This window comes from Medicago truncatula, chromosome 7, assembly GCF_003473485.1.
Source record: "Medicago truncatula cultivar Jemalong A17 chromosome 7, MtrunA17r5.0-ANR, whole genome shotgun sequence".
Taxonomy (NCBI): domain Eukaryota; kingdom Viridiplantae; phylum Streptophyta; class Magnoliopsida; order Fabales; family Fabaceae; genus Medicago; species Medicago truncatula.
The window spans coordinates 27,933,289-27,944,558 of NC_053048.1; the positions used below are offsets into that span (position 1 = coordinate 27,933,289).

Consider the following 11,270-nt stretch of genomic DNA (forward strand, 5'->3'; position numbering starts at 1 on the left):
GGGTTATTGATCCTTCTTCTATAATCTCAATAACAAAATTATTTCTATATATCTCCAACAAAGATAATTCTTGATTTTTTATTTTATGCAATTGGCAGCACCTCAAATTAAAGGTTTTGGTTATACATCTGTCAGCATCTCAATTTAAAGGTTTTTCATTTTTTCAACATCATAAAACAATAAAACGTAATAAGAGTATTTTAATTAACTATTGTTTTCATGGATAATTAACTATTTTTTCAATTACCTGAGTTATTGATTTAATTGTTTTGGAAATTGAGAAATTAATCTGAATGAATTGGTTGCTGTGAAGAAGATAACGAATGTTTTTTTTATAATCATATGGATACAAATATATCTCTTTAATTCAATACATTCCTCTCCATTTTCATTAATTTGGAATAAATTGTCCTTGGAAGAAGGAGGCGCACTACAAGAAATCTGGTTTTTACTGGCGGAAATAATCCCTCAGTAACGCCAAAAATCCCTCAGTAGTACATATTACTGGCGAATATGAATCCCTCAGTAATATGAGCGTCAGTAATGTTACTGGCGGAATTTTCCCTCAGTAATGGAGAGGTAGTTTTGACAAAGCATTACTGAGGGATTATTCCGCCAGTAATATTTATATTGAACTGCATTACTGACGGAAATTTCAGCCAATAATGTACTTCTCACTTTTTTTTTTATTCCTTTCCACTTTTTAATTTTAATTAAAGAAATAAAATTTATTAAACACAAATAAATTAATGAAATAAAGTTTTAATTTAATAAGACAAAAATTAATTAAACTGACATATATCATCATAATATTCGTACAATCCATAAATCATTTTCGTACAAAACCATGAATATATCAATAATATTCGTACAATCTAAAAACTAACATAATAAAGTAATTATCATAATATAGGAAAATTTGATCTTGATCTCCCTCCTAACTCAAAATCCTTGCAAATCCTTCAACTCTTCTTGAGTATTAGATTCCTCAATCTTTCAGCAGCTCAAGCAGCCCTTTTGTTGGTTGGCTCAAGTACAGGGGTATATTTAAAATCATCAATTGCTTCTTTGTAGTAGCCCAGCATCTCTCTAATTGTACCTGTATGGAAGTACGCCTTCATACTCTTTTTGTCAAGACTTATTGCTTTTGTACAATCTGCCTCAGCTTGGAGATAACTGCCAAGCTTAAGAAACGCTTGAAGGATACATGGTCTTTAGCGTGTCAAGCAAAAAGCGATCACCACCATACCGAGCTATCAGGGAAACTCTTAAATGTTGCTTGACCCTTAAATGTCAATTAACATGTTATCAAAGCCTCTAGAAAACAAAAAAGTGAAACAAGAAATTAACATTAACTGAACAATTCAAACATCTCAAACACCCACAAGTTTTAGTGACAAAATCAAAATAATAAAGAAAATTGAGGTGAGAGTTTATGCATTTAAACCTTCACAGAGTCATAGTTTTTTTTTTTAACAACATACCAGCAGCTGCAGAAGGCCTTCAGACCGCGCCAGCCTAAACAACACACCAACAACAGGCCCCGACACAAGCAATACCTAAAAGGGCAAGGGAACGATACACCAACAACAGGCCATGACAGCAAAAAATAACAAGGACAATAGAAAACAGCAGAACCGAAAGATAATCTTACTATCTCCATCTCTCAGAAATAATTTACATGTAAAGATTCACCACACCCAAATGACCAAAGGACTCTTTCTACATTCTCCAAACAATGATTTTGTATGATTTATTGTATTATACAGATTAGCACAACCCTCTTGTATAATATTAAGATCATTCATTGATGGGTTGAGATTTTGAAGAATTGTTGACAAAGAACATGGTAGAGTAACAAATATATATATATATATAGCAGTGCAGAAAAAACAGTTCCAACTGTGCTGTCATAAACAACAAAGGAAAAACTACCATCAAGTTCCTTAGCAACTTGATCTGGTGGATATGGACCACGGTCATGAAGTGTCCTATAAAAAAGGTATGCAACTGTAATTTGAACTGTAACATAATACACATGTCTTTGGATCAAAACCAAACTCCGACACCATCTTTAAGCTTTTACGTTGGACCGAATTCATCCTCATAAAAGGAATTAAAGATGTCACTCTTCATAAACTATAATCAGAACACATATGATTGCGATTCTTTGTGATATCAAAGAATCGTGACATAAATTAAAAAAATCAAGTACTACTTCACTACTTATAGTAACAAAAAAAAGGTGTACTAAAATAAATGATTTTTTTTTGTCAAATATATTGTTACATAATAGTAAATATAAATAACCTTTGATGAACAGAAAAAGGCTTATCAGGTCTAACATAAGCAAGAGCAACTTTTCCAAAGTTCATAGAACAAGTATATTGTAAGGATAATGAGAAATGAATTCTCTAAGAGTTTCTTCAGGAAGCTTAGGTTCCTTAAACATTTATATGATGCAGGACTTCATCTCTTCACTCCGACAGCTTATAGAGTAAAATTCAATAACAGGTAGAAGAACATTATTGGACAACTACCATAACATTGATAATGCTTAAAATATATCAACCTCCTTTTCTATGTAATTAAGGGGATGTTGAAAATTTCAAATTCAGTCTCAATTTAAACCATTACCTACTACTAATGTACAATAATAATCACTACAAAACCATTGAATTGCGACCTTTGTTATTTTCCTTTTTTTATGACACATCAAAGACATGTCCAACAACAAAATCATATCTTTAAATCACTTCAAATCTCACTCAACTAATTTAAACTTTAGCATCTGAACCAAAATGAATTCTCAATTCTCAAATCTCACTCAACTAATTTAAACTAATTTAACTTATGATAAAATATTAATGAAACAAAACAAACAAAGTCATGGCAGTAGCAAAACAATTCTCAATCCCTAATCCCCATTCCCCAATTCTAAAACCCTAAAAAAATTCCCAATTCTCAATTCGAAACCCTAAAACAAGCAATTGGAGAATGAATGAGAAATTAGAGAATCAGTTGGCTTACCTTGGCTTAAGGTGAGTGAGAATTGAGAGAGAGATGATGGGTTTGAAGATGATAGTTGAAGATTCAGCGAACTGAGAGAATCACTGGCGATCGGTTTGTATGAAGAGGAAAAGTGATTTGTGTTTCTGAGAGGATAGAATAGAAACCACGCGTGACGCTTCTCTGAGAAAGTAAAAGCAATATTCACGTTAAACATTACTGGCTGAAGTAGCATACTACTGACGGATTTGTTGTTTTATTTACCGGCGGATTTGTTGAACTTTTGACGGATATTTAATTCATATTATTACTGGCGGATATCTACGGTTACCGACGGATTTGATACATTACTATATCTGTTAGTAAAGCAAAGGCATGTGTGGGCTGTCCAGCATTATCATTATTGGCGGAAAATTTCCGCAGTAAATCATGGCAGGTTCGTTATCGTTGTTATTGACGGATTTATCCGTCAGTAATGTAAGTCTCTGAATTATTGAGGGTTTTTTCTGCCAATAACATTATTGAGGGTCTTTTTTATGTTATTGAAGGTTTATTCCGCCAGTAATTATTGAGGGTCTAAATCCCTCAGTAATGCAATTTTGAGTTGGTTACTAATTTAGAGAATTCTTGTAGTGGCGTATCACGAATTTGTTTTCAGTAATTGAAAAAAATAATAGTATGTGATTAAGGAAAAAGATACTCACTAAATAGAGACGTGAATTAAATATGAACCTTTTGATTAAATGAGATAAACGGTTGAGATTTGGTGTCAACGAATTCGTTGACACCTGTTGTCAACGGATCCTGATTATATATATATATATATATATATATATATATATATATATATATATATATATATAAAATATCGGGATGTTACAACATGCATGTTGTTTTTATTTTTGTATCACCCGTTTGGGGTCGACATACATTTTTGTTTGGTTTTATAGGGTTAGGTTTATGTCCCCCAATTTTTTTTTAATTTTCCTTTTTTTAATAATATTTACGTGCATTTGACAAAAAATTAGAGTATGGTACCAACTTAGTTGAAAGCTAATCTTTTTTATGTCATTTTACTTTTGTGTTATAAGAGAAAAAAAAAAAAAACTTAGGAATAGTACTTGACAAACAGATGTGATCCTCAGCCATAATAGGAAACCCCATATTTGAGGAGCATTCCTATCACCTCATGCGGTAATATTCAAGATCATTTTATGGGATAGTGTTTTGCTTGTTATTATTTTTTGAACGGGTGTTTTGCTTGTTTTGATTAACTCTTTTAATTTGTTATTGTTAGTTCTATCTATATTTTTAGTCTTTGGATAAATATTGCACTAAAATCCACAGTTCTCAAATTTAAACTCTTAATTTGAATGTGTTTCTACCATTCAATTTTAAGTTTGGGGGTGTGACTCAGAGTTGTAGCCCCAAGTAATTCTTAAACTAAGTTCTTAATTGTAAATTTGCATCAGTAATGTAGTATTTTAATTTTGTTTGAATTTGAAGACTATGAAGACTTTACGGTGAAAATATGCATCATAATAGGCAACAAGAACCCTGATAGTGAACATATGTCTGAAATGCACAAATAGTAACCTAAGTTAGCGTGGGAAGAAAAATTTGTAAGGTGCCACTTTAGGCCATTTAAATAAAAAATGAATAAAATCAGGACGCTTAATCCAAGTACGCAGGATGGTTCATGTAACACCCACAAAGCCTAATACAATATTTAAATAATAATTCAACAGATAATCACAAAGGTTTAATATGTCACTTCATCATTAATCCAAAGTAGTTATAAATCTTCAATCATAAAACAGTCGCAGTGGAATCGCAACATAAAACACCATAGAGTTATCATCTCAACATCTCAAATACATCATCATAAGAACTCTACGGTTCCTCAAAATATCAGTCTAATAGATAGAATAAAAAAAATCCCCGACACCAAATTAGAGCACTGCCACTAAGACTCCAAACAACCATAGGCGGGTAAGATATAAATTCAACATAAAGATGATATGAACTCAAACATGGTATTTAGGAATTAAAACATCACACATAAATATACATATTCGTTTCCTAAAGTACTATCATTACATGCATTCTTGTTCAATCAACAAACATATTAATTCTCAAATTATCAGCACAAAATATAACAAGTATTCACATTATTACTTTATCGCCAAATCAAACATATATCATTCATACTTCATCACCAGCACCAAATATCACATGAACACACAAAGTCATACATACATCTTCACATAATCAAATCACGACTCTCACATAGAGTCATTTGTATGTTATGTTCTAGTTCTACTCTATATGCACGTGGTACCAGGTTTTAGATGTCAGAGTTATGTTACTGATTGATCTTCATCTTTAAATACGTCGTCTTTAATCATAATTCCGAAGCATGTTGCCGAATTAATCACTCATCTTAAATACTTATCTTTAAATAGGACTTATGAATGCATGGACTTCAAGTATGGACTCAACATTGCACATCACTAGAAACTCATCATTATATAATTCATATCATTATATAAAATATCACCGCACCAACACATCATTGCATCGTCAAATCAATACATCCATACATAAATAATTCAACATCATAATATCACATCAACATAACATCAATAGGACAATAACATTTTCATTAACCAAATTACGTCTTAGACGATTCACCGCTTACACTTAATCATTCCACATTTCATTCACATGCTAATAATCAACTCCGAATCATTAATTATCATCTTATCATTAATATATAATTAGTTGCAATGTGACATGCCATAATTCGATATTCTACAAGTTCGTCTATTTCTTCGTTTGCCTAACTTTATCTATCTTTACACATTTCACATAAACCATTCCACATTCATCAAGTTATGTTTAAATACTCCTATACATTCATTTTATACTCCTAATAATCATGTTTAGGCATTTGGGACCTAATTACATGCATTGTATACCAAGAAAGATGAAAAATTGAAGTTCTAGGTCACAGAACAGGTCACATGGTCGTGTTGTGGCGCACACTCGTGCCACTCAATGTTGAGTGATGTGCACGGTTGATGCTACCCTGACAGCAAGGGAAATCTGCAATTTTTCCTGTTTTCCAAAATTGTTTTCTATCCAATTCACTTTAATTTCGTCCCAAATCACTTACACCTCATTTCAAACTTAATTCTATTTCTTTCCAACACCAATTAATCAATTATCACTTAACACTCGAAAAACCGATTTTTTACACAATCACTCACACCCAAACATAGCAGCAACAACATCAACATAATTCCACCACATAAACGTACCCAATAACATAAATAAGAGATAACACATAGATTTAACAATATTCATCAAAAACTTCATGATCTTCACTCAATTAAGCTAAAAACACTTAAACATCAACTTATCATAACCAAACATAGATTTTCATGCAACAAAAACATGATTGTATCACTTCTAACATATTTAATATAACCACAATTAATGGAGCACGAAATTCAACTTAAATCAACAACAACTTCATGAAAATGCAAGAGCAAACAAACATAACCCAAAACCACACAACTTGAATTTCGTGCTCCATTAATTGTGGTTAGATTAAATATGTTAGAAGTAATATAATCATGTTGTTGTTGCATGGAAACATATGTTTGGTTATGATAAGTTGAGATTTAAGTGTTTTTAGCTTAATTGAGTGAAAATAATGAAGTTGTTGATGAATGTTGTTAAATCTATGTTCTATCTCTTAGTTATATCATCGTGTATGTTTATATGGTGGAATTATGTTGTTGTTGTTGTTGCTATGTTTAGGTGTGAGTGATTGTGTGAAAAGAAAAGAGTTTTTAAGTGTTATGTGATAATTGAATTAATTGGTGTTGGAAAGAAATGGATTTAAATTGAATTAAGTTAGACATGATGTGTAAATGATTGGGTATAATTGGTTTGTATGTTTGGGATGAATTTGATGAGAATTGGACCGAAAACAGTTTTAGAAAACAGCGTTTTACGCAAAAACGGGAAAAATTCCAGATTTTCTTTACTGCCAGGGCAGCACGACCGTGTTCCTAAGGAGCATGGAACGTGCACATCACTCGACATTGAGTGGCACGACCGTGCGACCTGTTCAGTGCTCGAAAACTCTAGTTTACCATCTTTTATGGTATCCAATGCATGTAATTATGTCTCAAATGCCTAAAGTTGATTATTCGTAGTATAAAAGGGATGTGTATGAGTATTTAAATCTAGCTTGATGAATGTAGAATGGTTTATGTAAAATATGTGAAGATAGACGAAGTTAGATAAATGAAGAAATAGTGGACTTTGTAGAATAAGGAATTATGACATGTTAGATTGCAACTAATTAGGTGCTAATGATAAGATGATGATTAATGATTCAGAATTGATTATTAACATGTGCTTGAAATGTATAATGATCAAATGTAAGCAGTGAATCGTCTAAGTTGCAATTTGGTTAATGGAAATATTATTGTCTTATTGATGTTATGTTGATGATAAACATGTTGATGTACTATTATGATGATGAGTTATCGATGTATGGATGTATTAATTTGACGATCCAATGATGCATTGGTGTGGTGATATATTATATAATGGTATAAATTATATAATGATGAGTTTTTGGTGATGCGCATTGTCGAGTCCATACTTGAAGTCCATGTATTCATAAATCCTATTTAAATATGAGTATTTAAGATGAGTGATTAATTCAGTAACATGCTTCCAAATTATAATTTAAAGACGACATATTTAAAGATGAAGGATCAATCGGTAACATAACTCCGACATCTAAAACTTGGTACCACATGCATATAGAGTCGAATTAGAATATAACATACACATGAGTCTATGTGGGTGCATGTTTTGATTATGTGAATTTATGTGAAGATGTGTACATGACTAGTGGATGGATTATATAGATTCTAATGGATGGATAAAAAAAATTCCATTAATCCATTATAATCCACTATATTTTTTGTTGTAAAAAAATCATCCCATCCATCCAATGAATATAATGTCCATCCAATCCATCAATTACTAGATTTTAATAAATGGGATATCCATCCATCCATCTAATAAAATGTGTTATTTTTTTAAATTTTTTCACATTAATATTTTGTTGATAAATAGGTGCAAAAAGTAAACAATTATCTGTTTGCAACAAAACAAGTTACCTGTTTTGGTTGCAGAATGTTAGCAGCAGTTAGAATTATTTGAATCCCCCATATTCATTTGTTGGAATTAAATAACAGTTAAGTCGCGTTCAGTTATCTTATGTAGACTATCTAAGTGATGAGTCTATTGGGACGGTCTAACCTAATCGATTTGTCAAGTTGCACCTGCTGGTCGTATGGTGATCCTTACGTGCGGGGTCTTACTCTCTCGGTGGATTTCGATCTATCCCTCTGCCTGTTGAGTTGCACCTACTGGTCATACTGTGATCCTAACGTGTGGGGTCTTACTCCCTCAGGGTAATTGAAACATAAACTTAAATTGACGTTCCTAAATTTCCTAAGGTATGATGTCCAGTGTTTCTAAAGGTTTTCCCTTTTATGAATCTTTGGAGTACATAGCACACTTTCCCTCCCGACAATAAACGGGAAGCCCTATCAGAGTCTTCCTACCAAGTTGCGAATGGACTTACTAGGATGATTTAAGTCATGAAATCACTTGTATCCTAAATTACTAACTAGTTACATCCTGGTTTCAGTAAATTTTACTCAATAGTAATGTCACCTTCTATGTACTTACTACCAAGGCCACTCACTTTCGGTATCTTTCGCTAGTTACTAACTAATTACTTCTAGGTAGACATATATAAATTAGGGTTGTGTTCTAGAGGAGACAAATCTTACGCACTATAGTAAAACTAAATAGCGAACATAAAATAACTAAATAAACGACTTTAAATTAAATAATTATCCAATGAATAAAATAGAGGTTCATCTTAGAACCCTAGCGTAAAAAGATTTAGTTACCAATGGTAACTAAAAACAAATTACAAAAGAAATAAACATACCCTAAAAAAATTTGGAGAGATGAGAGAGAAACTCCTCCTTGAAAGCTCCTAGTGCTTGTCTTCCTCTTGAACTGCCTCAGTTTTGAACGAGAATTTATGAATGAGGAATGTGGTATTGATTGGGAGAGTTTTCGCTTGAAGTCGGGCCCAATAATCGGGCTTTTTCCCACAAAAAGTAGGTAAAAGCAGTTTTGGCTCGCACTACACAGTGCACGGGGTGCACGGCTCATGCCCTAGGCGCATGAGTGTGTGAAACAACTCATGACCTAGGCGCATGTGAGTGTATTCAGGCCCTAATTCTCCGTTTTTTCGTCCTTTTGAGTGTTTTCTTCCATATAAGATGTCTTCGGACCTGGGAACATAACTTTTCCTTCAGTAATGTATTCTGAGGCATCTTGAATGTTCATTCTTGATCTTCCCAAGGTCTTCGCTAATCTTCGGATGTTCTTGCTTTGTCGATTTGCATGATTTCTTCGTGAATTACCTCAAAAACACCCTAGAATTGCTATGTTTCGGGAAGAATAGAATTACAGACTCAAGTCTAGAAAACATTACAAATGTCCCGAAATCATAGGCAATTGTTCTAATACTCCTCTGTTTAGCTCGTAAAACCTACTAAAAATGACCGAAAAAACATGCCACGAATAATGTAAGATGACATGTCGTCATTATTCCTGGTAGAGGCTTGAGGCAGGGAGACCCTTTATCACCGTATCTTTTTATTATTTGTGCAGAAGGTTTATCCGCGCTTATTCGGAAAGCATAAGCAAGAGGAGAAATTAATGGTGTGAAGGTTTGTAATATTGCGCCCATTATATCACATCTACTTTTTGCAGATGACTGTTTCTTATTTTTTCATGCTACTTCAAATCAAGCTTTGAAAATGAGAAATATTCTATCAACTTATGAGAAAGTGTCAGGTCAAGCGGTTAATCTCCAAAAGTCATAAATCTTTTGTAGCAGAAATGTTTCAACAACTGATCATAATAATATAGCCAATATCCTTGGAGTTAAAGCGGTGTTAGGCACAGGTAAATATCTTGGGTTACCTTCTATGATTGGTCGAAGCAAGAAAGCTACCTTTACTTTTATCAAGGATAGAGTTTGGAAAAAGATTAATTCGTGGAGTAGTAAATGTCTCTCTAAAGCTGGACGAGAAGTGTTGATAAAATATGTCCTTCAATCAATCCCAACATATTTTATGAGCCTATTTACTCTTCCTTCCTCGTTGTGTGATGAAATTGAGAAAATGATGAATTCTTTTTGGTGGGGTCACTCAGGATCACATAGGAAGGGTATACACTGGATGTCTTGGGATAAATTATCTATGCATAAGAAAGATGGAGGGATGAGCTTTAAAATTTTGGGCACCTTCAACATGGCAATGTTGGGAAAACAAGGCTGGAGAATTTTGACAAAACTAGACACAGTCATAGCTCGAATATATAAAGCTCGATATTTTCCGCGTTGTAATTTTCTTGAAGCTGAGCTAGGTCACAGCCCAAGTTTCGTTTGGAGAAGTATCTGTAAGTGAAAATTTCATTCTCAGAGCAGGTAGTAGATGGAAAATTGGTGATGGTACGTTCATTTTAGTTTGGAACAATTATTGGATGAAAGACAATGTCACCATCTTCCCTCTTAATGATGTTGCAACTACCTTGGCGAACTTGCGAGTCTCATATTGTTTATTACCGAATCAGAAGAGTTGGGATGTCCCCTTTCTTCATTCGATTTTTAGTGAGCAAATAGTGGAGCATATTGTTGCGACACCCTTATATTCTTTAGTGCGTGAAGATCGACTCATCTGGAAAAAGGAGAATAACGGGGAATACTCAGTTCGTAGTGCTTACCGCTTGTGTATGAATGAATTATTGGACACCTATCACTTCAAAGTAAAAGGCGCATGGGATTTGGTTTGGAAACTCAAGGTGCTACCGAGAGTTAAAAATCTCATATGGCGCATTTGTAGGAATTGTCTTCCGACGCGTAAAAGGTTACAAGACAACGGAGTTAATTTCACTACTGTTTGTGCACTTTGTAATATGGAGGAAGAGGACAGCATGCATCTGTTATTCAAATGTGCTGGCAGCAGGAATATATGGAGTATGTGGAATGCTTACTATTTTGTCAACCATATTCTAGAGGGATATAAGGACATCAAGGAAGTTTTTTTTCAAAACACTTCAGGTACTGCAACATGAAGATG

General features: G+C 33.3%; 1 long non-coding RNA gene across 1 annotated transcript; it reads right to left on the bottom strand.

The window, feature by feature from the left end:
* Positions 1-799: 799 nt before the first annotated feature.
* Positions 800-2,217, bottom strand: LOC120577023 (uncharacterized). Its single transcript, XR_005643101.1, has 2 exons — positions 1,485-2,217; positions 800-1,317 (listed from the first exon to the last, which is right to left on the bottom strand). It is a non-coding gene; the product is annotated as an uncharacterized lncRNA (long non-coding RNA).
* Positions 2,218-11,270: the final 9,053 nt, after the last annotated feature.